Source organism: Hyla sarda, chromosome 3 (assembly GCF_029499605.1).
Source record: "Hyla sarda isolate aHylSar1 chromosome 3, aHylSar1.hap1, whole genome shotgun sequence".
NCBI classification, from domain to species: domain Eukaryota; kingdom Metazoa; phylum Chordata; class Amphibia; order Anura; family Hylidae; genus Hyla; species Hyla sarda.
The window spans coordinates 308,511,967-308,528,068 of NC_079191.1; the positions used below are offsets into that span (position 1 = coordinate 308,511,967).

The 16,102-nt window shown below is 44.0% G+C and overlaps 1 protein-coding gene and 1 long non-coding RNA gene across 3 annotated transcripts in view; one reads left to right on the top strand and one right to left on the bottom strand.

Annotated features, from left to right (window-relative positions):
- LOC130362473 (dihydroxyacetone phosphate acyltransferase-like) overlaps positions 1 to 293 on the bottom strand; it is a 210,237-nt gene extending 209,944 nt beyond the window's left edge. Inside the window, exon 1 of one of the 2 annotated variants that reach the window (XM_056567017.1) lies at positions 169 to 293. The gene's annotated coding sequence lies outside the window, so the exon portion shown is untranslated. The remainder of the gene's footprint in view (positions 1 to 168) is intronic. The other variant, XM_056567016.1, reaches the window with a different exon arrangement.
- Positions 202 to 14,708, top strand: LOC130362476 (uncharacterized). The gene is made up of 3 exons (XR_008891439.1): positions 202 to 338; positions 8,330 to 8,428; positions 13,647 to 14,708. It is a non-coding gene; the product is annotated as an uncharacterized LOC130362476 (long non-coding RNA).
- The last annotated feature ends 1,394 nt before the right edge of the window (positions 14,709 to 16,102 follow it).

Here is a 16,102-nt window from a genome sequence, read left to right on the forward strand (position 1 = left end):
AATGATCACGTACTGACAGGATGACAACTGATAGGATGACAACTGACAAGATGACAGCTGACAGTAACTGCCACTGAAGGGGTTAATTAATGGATAGGTCACTGGGTGTGATCTGCCAGTAATCACGGACAGACAGGATAATCACGTACTGACAGGATGACAACTGACCAGATGACAGCTGACAGTAACTGCCACAGTATAGGGTGGGTGGGATCTGGCAGTGATCTGGCAGCCGAGGGGTCACAGGATGACAGGATGATCACTGATGGACAGGATGATCACTGTCTGACAGGATGACAACTGACAGGCTGACAGTAACTGCCACTGGCAGTGAAGGGGTTAGTTAATGTATAGTGTCACTGGGGATGATCTGGCAGTGAAGGGGTTAACAGGGATTGACAGGATGCAGTGATGATGATTAGTGACAGGCTGACAGTTGGCAGGATTTTCTCTCTGCTCCTTCCTGCCTCACTGTCACTGCACTTAAGGGGTTACTGGGGGCTTTTTTGACACTCCTATTTTTGTATCGCTGTATCGCTCTGGCTCTCCTTCATACACTCCTCCGATCGCTTCTCTTCTCACACTGAAGCGACGGAGAAAGACAGCAGGAGGAGCCAGGCTTGCCGGGGCAGAGAACGCTTGGTATTGGTCAGCAATCGCGCTGGTCCCTGGATAGTGACGTGCCTTACCGTGCAGAGTGTGGCAGCCGGGATCGCAAATCTGTCTCAGCGCCCGGCGGCGCTGTGACAGTTTGCTTTCATCAGGTACATGTACGTGGAGTTGCGGGAAGTCCCCGCTAACCATCACGTACATGTACCTGATTTTGCGGGAAGGGGTTAAACGTGCACTGTCAGATACAAAAACTTTTGATATGTTTTAAATAGGGGTGTGAATCACCAATAATTTGGCGATACGATTCGAATCGCGATACCAGTGTGGTGATTCGATATATCCCGATATATCGCGATACCGTCTAGGTGACGATACATCACGATACATCCCGATACATCGCCCACCTGGGAGCATTCATAGATCCCAATAGATGCCGCTGTCAGCTTTGACAGCGGCGATCTAGTAGTCCAACGCGCACTTTTCTAATTTTATCCCGTCCGGGCTGCAAAATAAAAGAAAACGCACTTTCTCTTACCTGCCAACAAGCCCCCGGAGCTCCGGTACACTCCGGTGCAGGTGTTCGGTCCCCGGGCTGTATTCTTCTTTCTTCCTGTTAGCCCGGCACGTCACATGGAGCTTCAGCCTATCACCAGCAGAGGCGGGACATCGCTGCGGCCGGTGATAGGCTGAAGCTCCGTGTGACGTGCTGGGCTAACAGAAAGTAAGAAGAATACAGCCCGGGGACCGAACACATGTACCGGAGCTCCGGGGGCTCGTTGGCAGGTAAGAGAAAGTGCGTTTTCTTTTATTTTGCAGCCCGGAAGGGATAAAATTAGAAAAGTGCGCGCCGGAGTACTCCTTTAATAGCCAGCCGCAGCGATCACCGCATGCTGGCTATTAGCGGCGGCCCCCGGCTACTGAGAACAGCCGGGGGCTGCAGAGTATGGAGCGGGCACGAGTCCGGAGCCCGCTCCATACACAATGCAGAGCACCGTATGCTGGATACTAGCGGCGGTGATGCATCAGCGGCCCCCGGCTACTGAAATCAGCCGGGGGTCGCAGAATACGGAGCGGGCACGAGTCGGAGCCCGCTCCATACACCCAGAGAGCCGCCACGTCAGATCCGGCCTGCCCGGCTCCACAAATGTGGAACTTGTATCTCCTGATGCCCGGGACATGCTGTTCCGGGCGTGAGGAGATACAAATTCCACATCCCTAAAAGAATCGATTAAAAAATATATTGAATCGATTCAGTATCGCCAAATGAAAAAATCGCGATAATTGCGCGAATCGATTTTTTCTTACATCCCTAGTTTTAAAGCATGCAAAACCAATAGGTTTTGCAATTGCTTTCATTAGAATATTTTCAGTATTTCATACTGAAAAAGCCAGTCAAACAACTGCCCCCCCTGCCTGTTGGACACATAATAGCCCTGCTGTGTCCATGCATCATCACCTATGTCATGGACCCACTTCCTTGATTGACAGCTCTGAGAGCAGGGCTCACAGCTGAAGGGAAAATCCTCCCACTGTCAGCTTGTGTTCCACTACTGTCAGTGAGGACAAGCTGGGAGTTGTAGTTTTGCTAATGCTAGGGGAGATGTGAGCAGACTGCATACTGAGGGAGGGGGTGGAGACCTGCACAGTGAGGCCCTGCCCCCTGCCTTTGAGAGGAATTCAGACTAGGGAGCTAAATTAAAAGTGTAATAAAAAATAAATAAAGGTGCTTGACACATAAAAATGTACATGGTCAGGATTAGGTACTGAGTGATATATTTAAAAAAAATAAAAATTTTGTTGGATCTGACGGGTATGCTTTAAGGTCAAAATGGGCTTCCTCCTTAAGAGGTTAAAAATAATAATCCTTCCAGTACTTATCAGCTGCTGTATAATCCAGAGGAACTTATTTTCTTTTTAAAATGTATTTTCTGTCTGACCACAGTGCTCTCTTCTGACACCATGTCAGGAACTGACCAGAGCAGTAGCAAATCTCCATAACAAACTTATCCTGCTCTGGACAGTTCCTGACATGGACAGAGGTGTCAGCAGAGAGCACTGTGGTCAGAAACAAAATAAATTATAAAAGAAAAGAACTTCCTCTGGAGTATACAGCAGCTGAAGTACTGGAAGGATTAAGATTTTTAAATAGAAGTAATTAACAAATCTGTTTAACTTTCTGGCACCAGTTGATTTTTTTTACCCTCCGGAGCACCCCTTTAACCCGTTAAGGACCAAGCCCATTTTCACCTTAAGGACCAGAGCATTTTTTGCAAATCTGACCACAGTCACTTAATAACTCTGGGATGCTTTAACTTATGAATTATGAACTAGATCATTTTTTCGTGTCATTCTCTACTTTGTTAGTGGTAAATTTTCGTCGATACTTGCATCATTTCTTGGGGAAAAATTCCCAAATTTTATGAAAAATTAGAAAATTTTGCATTTTTCTAACTTTAAAGCTCTCTGCTTGTAAGGAAAATGGACATGCCATATAAATGATATATTGATTCACATATACAATATGTCCAATTTATATTTACATAATAAAGTTGACATGTTTTTACTTTTTGAAGACATTAGAGGGCTTCAAAGTTTAGAAGCATTTTTCAAATTTTTCACGAAAAATTCTAAATCAGAATTTTTCAGGGACCAGCTTAGTTTTGAAGTGGATTTGAAGGTCTTTATGTAAAAAATACTCCATAATGGACCCAAATATGAAAACTGCACCCCTAAAAGTATTCCAAATGACATTCAGAAAGTTTAACCCTTTAGGTGTTTCACAGGAATAGCAGCAAAGGAGAAAGAGGAGAAAATTCTAAATCTCCATTTTTTTTTTACACTAAAATGTTCTTGTCGACCCATTTGTTTTCATTTTTACAAGGGGTAAAAGGAGAAAAAGCCCACCAGAATTTGTAACCCAATTTTTCTTGAGTAAGGAAATACCTTATATGTGAACGTAAAGTTCTCTGTGGGTGCACTAGAGGGCTCAGAAGGGAAGGAGCGACAATTGGATTTTGGAAAGCAAATTTTGCGGAAATGGTTTTTGGGGGCATGTCGCATTTAGAAAGCCCCTATGGTGCCAGAACAGCAAAACAACCCCCAGATGGCATACTATTTTGAAAACTACACCCATCAAGGAAGGTAACAAGGGGTACAGTGAGCCTTAACACCCCACAGGTGTTTGACAACTTTTTGTTAAAGTTGAATGTGTAAATAAAAATAAAAAATTTCCACTGAAATGCAGTTTTTTCTCCAAATTGCACATTTTTACAAGGGTAAATAGGAAAAAATGTCCCCCAGGATTTGTAACCCCATTTCTTCTGAGTATGGGAATACCCCATGTGTGGACATCAAATGTTCTGCGGGCGCACTTCAATGCTCAGAAGAGAAGGAGTCACATCTGGCTTTTGGAAAGCAAATTTTGCTGAAATGGTTTTTGGGGGACATGTCGCATTTAGGAAGCCCCTTTTGGTGCCAGAACAGCAAAAAAAAAAAAACACATGGCAAACTATTTTGTAAACTACACCCCTCAAGGAACATAACAAGGGGTACAGTGAGCCTTAACACCCCAGGGTTGTTTGATGAATTTCTGCTTAAAGGGGTACTCCGGCACTTAGACATCGTATCCCCTATCATGGGGACCCCCGTGATTTTCCACGCTGCACCCCGTTAGAATCAGCCTCCGGAGCATGCTCGCTCTGGGTCTGATTACTGGCGATCACAGCGACGGAGCATAGTGACATCACGGCTCCGCCCCCGTGTGACATCACGCCCCGCCCCCTCAATGCAAGCCTATGGAGGGGGCCCCCCAAAATTTGTAACACAATTTCTTATGAGTATGGAAATATCCCATATGTGGATGTAAAGTGCTCTGTGGGTGAACTACAATGCTCAGGAAAGAAGGAGCGCCTTGGGCTTTTGGAGAGAGAATTTGTTAGGAATGGAAGTTGGGGCCATGTGCGTTTTCAAATCCCCCATGGTGCCAGAACAGTGGACCCCCCCCCCACCCACATGTGACCCCATTTTGGAAATTACACCCCTCACGGAATGTAAAAAGGGGTGCAGTGAGCATTTACACCCCATTGGCGTTTGACAGATCTTTGGAACAATGGGCTGTGTAATGAAAAATTTTATTTTTCATTTTCACGGACCACTGTTCCAAAAATCTGTCAGACACCTGAAGGGTGTAAATGCTCACTGCACCCCTTATTACATTCCATGAGGAGTGTAGTTTCCAAAATGAAGTCACTTGTTGGGGGGGTCCACTGTTCTGGCACCATGGGGGCTTTGTAAACACACATGGCCTTCAATTCCAGACAAATTCTCTCTCCAAGAGCCCAATGGTGCTCCTTCTCTTCTGAGCATTGTAGTTCGTCCGCAGAGCACTTTGCATCCACATATGGGGTATGTTCTTACTCAGAATAAATGGGGTTATGTAAAAATGAAAAATTTTGGGTAACACCAGCATTTTAGTGGAAATTTTTTTTTTTCATTTTCACATCCAAATTTTACGAAAATTCGTCAAACACCTGTGGGGTGTTAATGCTCACTATACCCCTTTTTACGTTCCATGAGGGTTGTAGTTTCCAAAATGGGGTCACGTGTGGGTATTTATTTATTTTGCGTTTATGTCAGAGCTGCTGTAAAATCAGCCACCCCTGTGCAAATCACCAATTTAGGCCTCAAATTTATATGGTTCGCTCTCACTCCTGAGCCCTGTTGTGCGCCTGCAGAGCATTTTACGTCCACATATGGACAGCATGTTAGTGTAAACATTTTTTTTTACACCAAGGCTGGTGTAGACACCAACTTTTCCTTTTCATACGGGGTTAAAGGAGAAAAAGCCCCCCAAAATGTGTAATGCAATTGCTCCTGAGTACGGAAATACCCCATGAAACACGACAGGGCTCCGAAGTGAGAGAGGTCCATGCACATTTGAGGCCTAAATTAGGAATTTGCAAATGAGAGGACCCGGATGCAATCATTGCAATTGCCTTCGTTACCAAAAATATTCTATGCCAGTGATTCCCAAACAAGGTGCCTCCAGCTGTTGCAAAACTCCCAGCATGCTTGGACAGTCAGTGGTTGTCCAGTAATGCTGGGAGTTGGGTTTTTGAAACAGCTGGAAGCTTTGTTTTGGAAACACTGCCACATGAGACATTTTTCATTTTTTGGGGGTGGGGGTCAGTTTAAGGGTGTGTATATGTAGTGTTTTACTCTTTATTTTGTGTTAGTGCAGTGTAGTGTTTTTATGGTGCATTCGTACTGGCAGGGGTTTATGGTGAGTCTTCCGCTAGGAGTTTGAGCTGCGGTGGAAAATATGACAGAAAATATGACTGAGAGAACGTGCATGCTGGGAGTTGTAGTTTTGCAACAGCTGGAGGCACATTGGTTGGAAAACCTTGAATTAGGTTCTGTTACCTAACTCAGTATTTTCCAACCAGTGTGCCTCGAGCTGTTGTAAAACTACAACTCCCAGCATGTACTGATCGGCATGCTGGGAGTTGTAGTTTTGCAACAGCTGGAGGCATGTGGCTACAACTCCCAGCATGCCGAGACAACCGTTTACTGTTCGTGCATGCTGGGAGCTGTAGTTGTGAAAGATTTGCAGGGCCACGGTTTAGAGACCACCGCACAGTGATCTCCAAACTGTGGCCCTCCAGATGTTGCAAAACTACAAATCCCAGCATGCCCAGACAGCAAACTGCAGTGTGGGCATGCTGGGAGTTGTAGTTTTGCAAGATCTAGAGGACCACAGTTTAGAGACCACAGCCACCGCATGCAGAAGAGGATGGCCAGCTGCCCTCCACCGATCGTCGCCTGCTATAGGTAGGGGACCTCCGCAGCCGCTCCCAGCACAGTTCCCCCGCTCTGACTGGACTACCGTAGGTGGGCAGAGCAGGGGATCCAAACTTTAACCCCCAAACCCCCGATCTGCTATTGGTCGGTCACTTCTGACCGACCAATAGGAGGGGTGGCACCCTTGCCACCTCACTCCTATCCCTTCAGGGGGATCACAGCTGTCTTGGACAGCCCCGATCCCCTTTATTTTCTGGGTCACCGGAGACCTGTATGATCCGGAATCGCTGCTGCTCGCCGGACTGAATTGACCTCAGGATCCCCCCAGGCGTTGGCTCGGGATACCTGAACGATTTCAGCAGGCATCCCTTTCCGTTCACCGCCGGTTGCTGGCAGTGAACAGAAACGCTGAGGGCGTACAAGTATGCTCTTGGTCCTTAAGTCCCAGGACGCGAGGGCATATCTGTATGCCCTTGGTCCTGGTGGGGTTAAAGAAGATATCCCATGCAGCAAAGAAAGAAAAAAATACCTAGCCATTCCATAGTATATTCACCTACCACCTCTCTGACATGTTTGTGATTTTTTTTCCGGCCCCCATTCACCAGCTATTCAGCTCATAAATTCCAGTTACTTCCTGGTTATGGTGGCTATGCCTGTGATCTCAAAGACTACATTTCCCTGCATGCACTGCTCACATTTCCTGCTCTCAGCTGCCTGAGCAGAGAACTTGTTACCTCCCCTAACTTATGTTAGCCACTCCCACATAACACTGAGCTCCAATCATAGCCCTATACAGCAGGGTGGCCACGAGGAAACAAAATGTAATCTCAGTGCTCAGAGAGAGGGACCCTGGAGTTGAAGCTGCAGTTTTACACTGTAAAATCACTCCCTCCCCCTCCTCCTCTCAATGAAACAGCTTTACAGTGGCACAATCACCTCCCCCCTCCTCTGCCCTGCACTCCTCTCTCCCCAGTGCTCAGTGTGACAATTCTACTCTCCCTCCCCTCCATTCTCAGTGTGACAGCCCTACGCTGGCAGCTCCCTCCCCTCCCCCCTCTCCTCCGTTATCAGTGTAAAAACATTAGCAAGGAGAGGGGAGAGAACTATGATCTGTATCCGCCGGCATATAGGCAGTGCTGCTCAGCCAATCACTGCAGAACAGAGGGAGGACAGTGTGAATATTCATCAGATGGGAGGGGCTAAGGCCCGAGCTCAGGGAGCTCTCTGCAGCACAGGGGTTTTCTGGGTAATTGTCACGTCACGCCCCGGGATGCTGCTCATAACAGCCTGAATAGGGGGTCGGAAGTCATGAAAACCTGGAACAGCTGAATTTCCTGTCAGACAGAAGAATGCAGAAAAAGCTTGTTTCTAAGCAGCATTGGTAATGGAAGTGATTTACAAACCTGTATAACTTTACCTTCTGCACTAAAAGCTGAACAATTGTTTACTGTGAGACTTGTCCTTTAAGTGATTGGTTTAGTAGCATTGTGACGTATTGAGCCCTGGCATCGGTCTTGTTCCTAGTGCCCAGGCTCAATATGTATTTGTATACAAGCTCAATATGTCACACTGCTGTATCATGTAGCAGAATCAGATCTATAATTTTTTTGTATGTGCCTTAATGTTTGAGGCGCTAGTCCAATCTTTTGTATGTTATATACTGTACTTTACATTCAACCAATTTTTGGTCCAATTTGTGTAAAAAAAAAAAAAAAAACTGTCCTAAATTACTTGTGTGAGTTTAGTCACCAATTCACCATCTATTCTGAGCATGTTAATGTGATGTGCGGAGCTTTGGATGTTCTTTATACAACTCTGCTCCTCCTCACCCAGGTCCATTAATAATATGAGGAACAGCAGAGCCTGTATAGAGGATATAATAGACTATTATCTCTGATGGGATTTGTTTTCTACACAGCTCTTCTGCTCCGCCACCTGCCACAACCGCCTGCAGTCATATACAGGGAGAGAGCCTGCAGTCATATACATAGAGAGAGCCTGCAGCAGAAATTTAAAGGTATTATTCATGACAGTGTAACCTGTCAAATGTAAAGTGATAGTACTACAGTTTTTCAGTCTGTATTTGTAATGCAACTTTTATAGTTCGTTTTTATTATCATAAGCATATCTTCATCTTGCTTTAACCCCTTAAGGACTCAGCCCATTTTGGCCTTAAGGACTCAGACAATAAGATTTTAACGTTTTCATTTTTTCCTCCTTGCCTTCTAAAAATCATAACTCTTTTATATTTTCATCCACAGACTAGTATGAGGGCTTGTTTTTTGCGCGACCAGTTGTCCTTTGTAATGACATCCCTCATTATATCATAAAATGTATGGCGCAACCAAAAAACACTATTTTTGTGGGGAAATTAAAACGAAAAACGCAATTTTGCTAATTTTGGAAGGTTTCGTTTTCACACCGTACAATTTATGGTAAAAATGACATGTGTTCTTTATTCTGAGGGTCAATACGATTAAAATGATACCCATTATTACATACTTTTATATTATTGTTGCGCTTAAAAAAAATCACAAACTTTTTAACCAAATTAGTACGTTTATAATCCCTTTATTTTGATGACCTATAACTTTTTTATTTTTCCGTATAAGCGGCGGTATGGGGGCTCATTTTTTGCGCCATGATCTGTACTTTTTTTTGATACCACATTTGCATATAAAAAACTTTTAATACATTTTTTATAATTTTTTTTAATAAAATGTATTAAAAAAGTAGGAATTTTGGACTTTTTTTTTTTTTTCGTTCACGCCATTAACCGTACGGGATCATTAACATTTTATTTTAATAGTTCGGACATTTACGCACGCGGCGATACCAAATATGTCTCTAAAAAAATTTTTTTACGCTTTTTGGGGGTAAAATAGGAAAAAACGGACGTTTTACTTTTTTATTGGGGGAGGGGATTTTTCACTTTTTTTTTACTTTTACTTTAACATTTTTTTACATTTTTTTTTTACACTTGAATAGTCCCCATAGGGGACTATTCATAGCAATACCATGATTGCTAATAATGATCTGTTCTATGTATAGGACATAGAACAGATCAGTGTTTTCGGTCATCTTCTGCTCTGGTCTGCTCGATCACAGACCAGAGCAGGAGACGCCGGGAGCCGCACGGAGGAAGGAGAGGGGACCTCTGTGCGGCGTTATGAATGATCGGATCCCGGCAGCAGCGCTGCAGGCGATCCGATCATTCATTCAAATCGCGCACTGCCGCAGATGCCGGGATCTGTATTGATCCCGGCACCTGAGGGGTTAATGGGGGACGCCCGCGAGATCGCGGGCGTCGGCCATTGCCGGCGGGTCCCTGGCTGCGATCAGCAGCCGGGATCAGCCACGCATGACACGGGCATCGCTCCAATGCCCGCGGTTATGCTTAGGACGTAAATGTACGTCCTGGTGCGTTAAGTACCACCGCATCAGGATGTACATTTACGTCCTGCGTCCTTAAGGGGTTAAAGCCGGTGAGTAATGGCTGCTATCAACAGCTAGGACTCAACGCCAATGCCAGACATCCGCATGTTAACTGATGCCCGGCATTACCTGTTAAGATCCACCGATTTAGAAGTTAATCACAACATCTAAAAGTGCACAAAAAAAGTGCTGGACTGTTATGGGGCTAATCGGGACCTCCACAGTGCGACCACGGGGTCCCAATCTACTAAGATGGCAGCCAGAGGTCTCTTACCCTCCTCTGTGCCATCAAATTGTCACACATAAAATAATTATTTGTCTAATTTTATATATTTTGAGGTAAAATACAAATTGTGGTAAAGTACAATTGGGCCCACATAAAACACGCACTCGTATGGCCCTGTAGGTGTAAAGTTTATGTGTTATGACTATTAAATAGTGAGAATTCAAAGATGAAAAATTGCTGTGTCCTCAAGGGGTTAATTATGACTTTAGATCTTGAGATTCCCTGCTGCCTGCATCAGCCAATGAGGAGACAGACATGTCTGCCAGCATCAACCTCCTCATTGGTTGATGAAAGATTGCTGTGTCCTCAAGGGGTTAATTATTACCGTATTTTTCGCTCCATAAGACGCACCTGACCATAAGACGCACCTAGGTTTTAGAGGAGGAGAACAAGAAAAAAAAATATTATAGGCATTATAGGTCAGGAGCACATGTTCCCCCACATTAGGTTTGCAGTATAGATCCCCCACATTAGGCTGCAGTTCCCCGCAGTATAGTTTCCCCACATTAGGTGCAGTATAGTTCCCCCACATTAGATTGGCAGTATAGGTCCCCCCACATTAGGTGCAGTATAGTTCCCCCACATTAGGTTGGCAGTATGTTCCCCTGCTCATTGCTCCCCCCTCTCCCCCTACTTTTTCTATTTTTAAAATTTCCTTACCTGGCCACGCTCGGCAGGCTCAGTTAATGCGGCAGGTCTTGTGGGCTGTGTTGATAATATGACGAGTGACGTCTCCAGCGGGTCCTCTGCGCGGCATCTGGAACATCACTCCTCATTTCCTGCAGCTGTGGACACAGAACGCTTCAAGACACAGTTTTCTTCACTACACCGGCGCTGCAGGAAATCAGGAGTGACGTCCCTGACACCGCGTAGAGGACCCGGCAGGAGACGTCACTCGTCATATTATACACAGCCCACAAGAGCCGCCACATCCTTACACTGAGCCAATATATATATATATATATATATATATATATATATATATATATATATATATATACATATATATATATGACCCCTATGACCCCCATACTGTGCACCTATGAAATATAAAAAAAAACTCACTTGATCCCCCGCAGCTGTACTCTTTACTCCCTGCACGCCGTCTGAACAGTCCCTCTTCTCTCTTCTTCAGAATAAAGACGCTGCAGGGCACCAGCTGATGATGAATCAACTGTAAGTTCCAACTGCTGCCTCCTCTGCATTCAAGTTCCACTGTTGGGCGCAACGTTAGCACTTAGAAACTTTAAATGAATGCTGCTGGGCACCCCATCTCTCTCTGCACCCTGGGGCCTGAGAGTGGTGAACACCGCACACCTGCCCAGGTTCAGCCCAGAGAATGTGTCCCTACAAAGTCTAATACTGTCAGCAATAACTGGTCACTGTCAGAGTGTATAGGGCAGTGCTTCCCAACCTTTTTCAGGTCATGGCACACCCTGGAAATTTTTTTTTTTTTCACGGGGCACACCAGATTAAAAAATTGCAAAAAACGCCTTAAAAAAAGCCAATTTAAGTAGTATAAAGCTAATGTAAGCAGTATGCAGAACACCTATATCATTAGTAGCATTGTAGCACTTAAAATGAGAAAAAAGCTTACCTTTGTAGTGATCATAAATTTCTGGCCCGACAATGGTTGCTCTCCCCGAGGCCCATCATCATCATCATCAGTATCACAAGCATTATTAACCCCCCCCAATCATAATCATCATCACCACCACCATTATTCCCTCTCCCCCAGGCCCATCATCATTATCATCAGTATCACAAGCACCATTCCCTCCCAATCATCATCATCAGTACCACAAGCACCATTAACCCCCCCCAAACATCATCATCACCACCACCATTATTCCCTCTCCCCCACGCCCATCGTCATCATCAGTATCACAAGCACCATTCCCTCCCAATCATCATCATCATGTTACTGCTTGCGCTCCTGCCGCACATGTCGGCCGCGAGCGCATTGTCCCTGCTCCCGGCGGGGCTGGGATTCGCATTGCGGGATGTGCCCGCATGCAAATCCCGGCCTGTCACTTACCACACTCCTCTGCCACCTCCTCCACTGTGTCTCAGCTCTGGCGCGCGTGTCCCCGTCTCCTAGGGCACGCGCGTGCCGGAGCTCTGAAATTTAACCCCTTAATGACGCAGGACGTATATTTACGTCCTGCGCCGGCTCCCGCTATATGAAGCGGGATTGCGCCGCGATCCTGCATCATATCGCGTCGGTCCCGGCGCTCATCAACGGCCGGGACCCGCGGCTAATACCACACATCACCGATCGCGGCGATGTGCGGTATTAACCCTTTAGAAGCGGCGGTCAAAGCTGACCGCCGCTTCTAAAGTGAAACTGAAAGTGACCCGGCTGCTCAGTCGGTGAAATCGCGGCGTCCCGAACAGCTGACCGGACACCGGGAGGGCCCTTACCTGCCTCCTCGGTGTCCGATCGACGAATGACTGCTCCGTGCCTGAGATCCAGGCAGGAGCAGTCAAGCGCCGATAATGCTGATCACAGGCGTGTTAATACACGCCAGTGATCAGCATAGGAGATCAGTGTGTGCAGTGTTATAGGTCCCTATGGGACCTATAACACTGCAAAAAAAAAGTAAAAAAAAAGTGTTAATAAAGGTCATTTAACCCCTTCCCTAATAAAAGTTTGAATCACCCCCCTTTTCCCATAAAAAAAAGTAAAACAGTGTAAAAAAATAAATAAATAAACATATGTGGTATCGCCGCGTGCGTAAATGTCCGAACTATAAAAATATATCATTAATTAAACCGCACGGTCAATGGCGTACGTGCAAAAAAAATTCCAAAGTCCAAAAAAGCGTATTTTGGTCACTTTTTTATACCATTAAAAAAATGAATAAAAAGTGATCAAAAAGTCCGATCAAAACAGAAATCATACCGATAAAAACTTCAGATCACGGCGCAAAAAATGAGTCCTCTTACCGCCCTGTACGTGGAAAAATAAAAAAGGTATAGGGGTCAGAAGATGACATTTTTAAACGTATAAATTTTCCTGCATGTAGTTATGATTTTTTCCAGAAGTACGACAAAATCAAACCTATATAAGTAGGGTATCATTTTAACCGTATGGACCTACAGAATAATGATAAGGTGTAATTTTTACCGAAATATGCACTGCGTAGAAAGGGAAGCCCCCAAAATTAACAAAATGGCGTTTTGTTTTTTTTCGATTTTGTCGCACAATGATTTTTTTTTCCGTTTCGCCGTGCATTTTTGGGTAAAATGACTAATGTCACTGCAAAGTAGAATTGGCGATGCAAAAAATAAGCCATAATATGGATTTTTAGGTGGAAAATTTAAAGGGTTATGATTTTTAAAAGGTAAGGAGGAAAAAACGAAAGTGCAAAAACGGAAAAACCCTGAGTCCTTAAGGGGTTAAAGGGTCAGTACTCCTATAATTATTTCATAAAAGTAGATGTAAATGATAGCACTCACCACATCAGAAGGTCAGGAAAACTTTTTCTTTTTATTGCATGTGAATCATAAGGTGCGGTGTGCAGCAGAAGACATGATTTGCAGTGGGTGAGGACGCCAGGACGCTCCAAGCACTGATGACAGCTGTTTCGTAGAAAACACCTACTTCTTCAGATCGGTACTGGTTAAAAGACCTGTAGGAACTGACGTCAGCAGGTGAACATGTGACAAAAAGGCGCAAAAACATTAAAAACAACCATAAAAACAAGCAATGCAATGAAAAATATAGATTATGTAACACTAATCCGTTTATAAGAATACACCTAGGTCCAATTTATCATTAAGTCCAAGTTTACCTTGTGCATGCGTGCGGAGGATCCATCTTGCCTTTGCACAGAGCAGCTCTTTTTTCCTATCTGTACCTTTGCAATGTAGGATCCTTTGGATCCCGTAGAACTTCATATGTGCTGGATTATCACCATGTATTTGTTGAAAATGCTCGATTACTCTCGGGGATACTTTTCTTGACTTTAATGAGTATACATGCTTGCAGAAGCGGACATTCATAGGACGGTTGGTACTGCCTATGTAGAATCGTCCGCATTCGCAAGTAAGGCAATAGACAACATAATCAGAACGACAGCATATTAGTTATTTTATTCTAACTGGGACTCCCCCAACGCGGAAATATTTACCTATTGCATAGTAGGGGCACCAGTTGCAATTTTTGCACTTATAGTTACCTATGGGGGAGGCATCATGTAACCAGTTATGTTTGGTTGTGGAAAACCTGCTGCGTGTGATAGTATCACTAAGATTAGGTACACGTTTAAATGCTATCATGGGTTTATTCTGGGCATACTTTCCGAGAATTGGATCTTTTTGGATTAGGTACCAGTTACGGTATAGTGCGTTTTTAATGATGTTAGACATTGGACTATAGGCGAAGGTGAAGCAGAATCTATGATCCTCTGTACCAGCTCTGCTTCTTTTTCTGCATTTCTGAGTGGATTTTGCTAGTAGAGTATCCCGGTTCTGCTTATTAGCTTTATTGTATGCTTTGATTAATGTATCATGAGGGTATCCCCTGTCTAAGAGACGTTTATATACAGTGGGGATCAAAAGTTTGGGAACCCCAGGTAAAAATTTGTATTAATGTGCATAAAGAAGCCAAGGAAAGATGTAAAAATCTCCAAAAGGCATCAAATTACAGATTAGACATTCTTATAATATGTCAACAAAAGTTAGATTTTATTTCCATCATTTACACTTTCAAAATAACAGAAAACAAAAAAAATGGCGTCTGCAAAAGTTTGGGCACCCTGCAGAATTTATAGCATGCACTGCCCCCTTTGCATCTGCCAGTGTCATGGATTGTTCTCAATCATCATCTGGGAGGACCAGGTGATGTCAATCTCAAAGGTTTTAAATGCCCAGACTCATGTGACCTTGCCCCAACAATCAACACCATGGGTTCTTCTAAGCAGTTGTATAGAAATCTGAAACTGAAAATAGTTGACGCTCACAAAGCTGGAGAAGACTATAAGAAGATAGCAAAACGTTTTCAGATGTCAATATCCTCTGTTCGCAATGTAATTAAGAAATAGCAGTCATCAGGAACAGTGGAAGTTAAAGCAAGATCTGGAAGACCAAGAAAAATATCAGAGAGAACAGCTCGCAGGATTGTGAAAAAAACAATTCAAAACCCACGTTTGACTGCACAATCCCTCCAGAAAGATCTGGCAGACACTGGAGTTGTGGTACACTATTCCACCATAAAGAGATACTTGTACAAATATCGTCTTTATGGAAGATTCATCAGAAGAAAACCTCTTCTATGTCCTCACCACAAAAATCAGCATTTGAACTTTACAAATGAACATATAGACAAGCCTGATGCATTTTGGAAACAAGTTCTGTGGACCGATGAGGTTAAAATTGAACTTTTTGCCCGGAATGAGCAAAAGTAAGTTTGGAGAAGAAATGGAACAGAATTAAATGAAAAGAACCTCTGTCCAACTGTTAAGCATGGGGGTTGATCAATCATGCTTTGGGGTTGTATTGCAGCCAGTGGCACAGGGAACATCTCACGAGTAGAAGTTAAAATTGATTAAATAAAATTTCAGCAAATTTTGGATGCTAACTTGATGCCATCTGTGAAAAAGCTGAAGTTAAAGAGAGGATGGCTTCTACAAATGGTTAATGATCCTAAACACACCTCGAAATCCATGGGGGATTACATCAAGAGGTGTAAACTGAAGGTTTTACCATGGCCTTCACAATCTCCTGACCTAAAACATAATTGAAAATCTATGGATAGACCTTAAAAGAGCAGTGCGTGACAGACAGCCCAGAAATCTCAAAGAACTAGAAGACTTTTGCAAGGATGAATGGGCAAATATACGTCAAAAAAGAATTGAAAGACTGGCTACAAAAAGCGTTTACAAGCTGTGATACTTGCCAAAGGAGGCAGTACAAGATATTAAAGGGGTATTCCAGGAAAAAACTTTTTTTTATATATCAACTGGT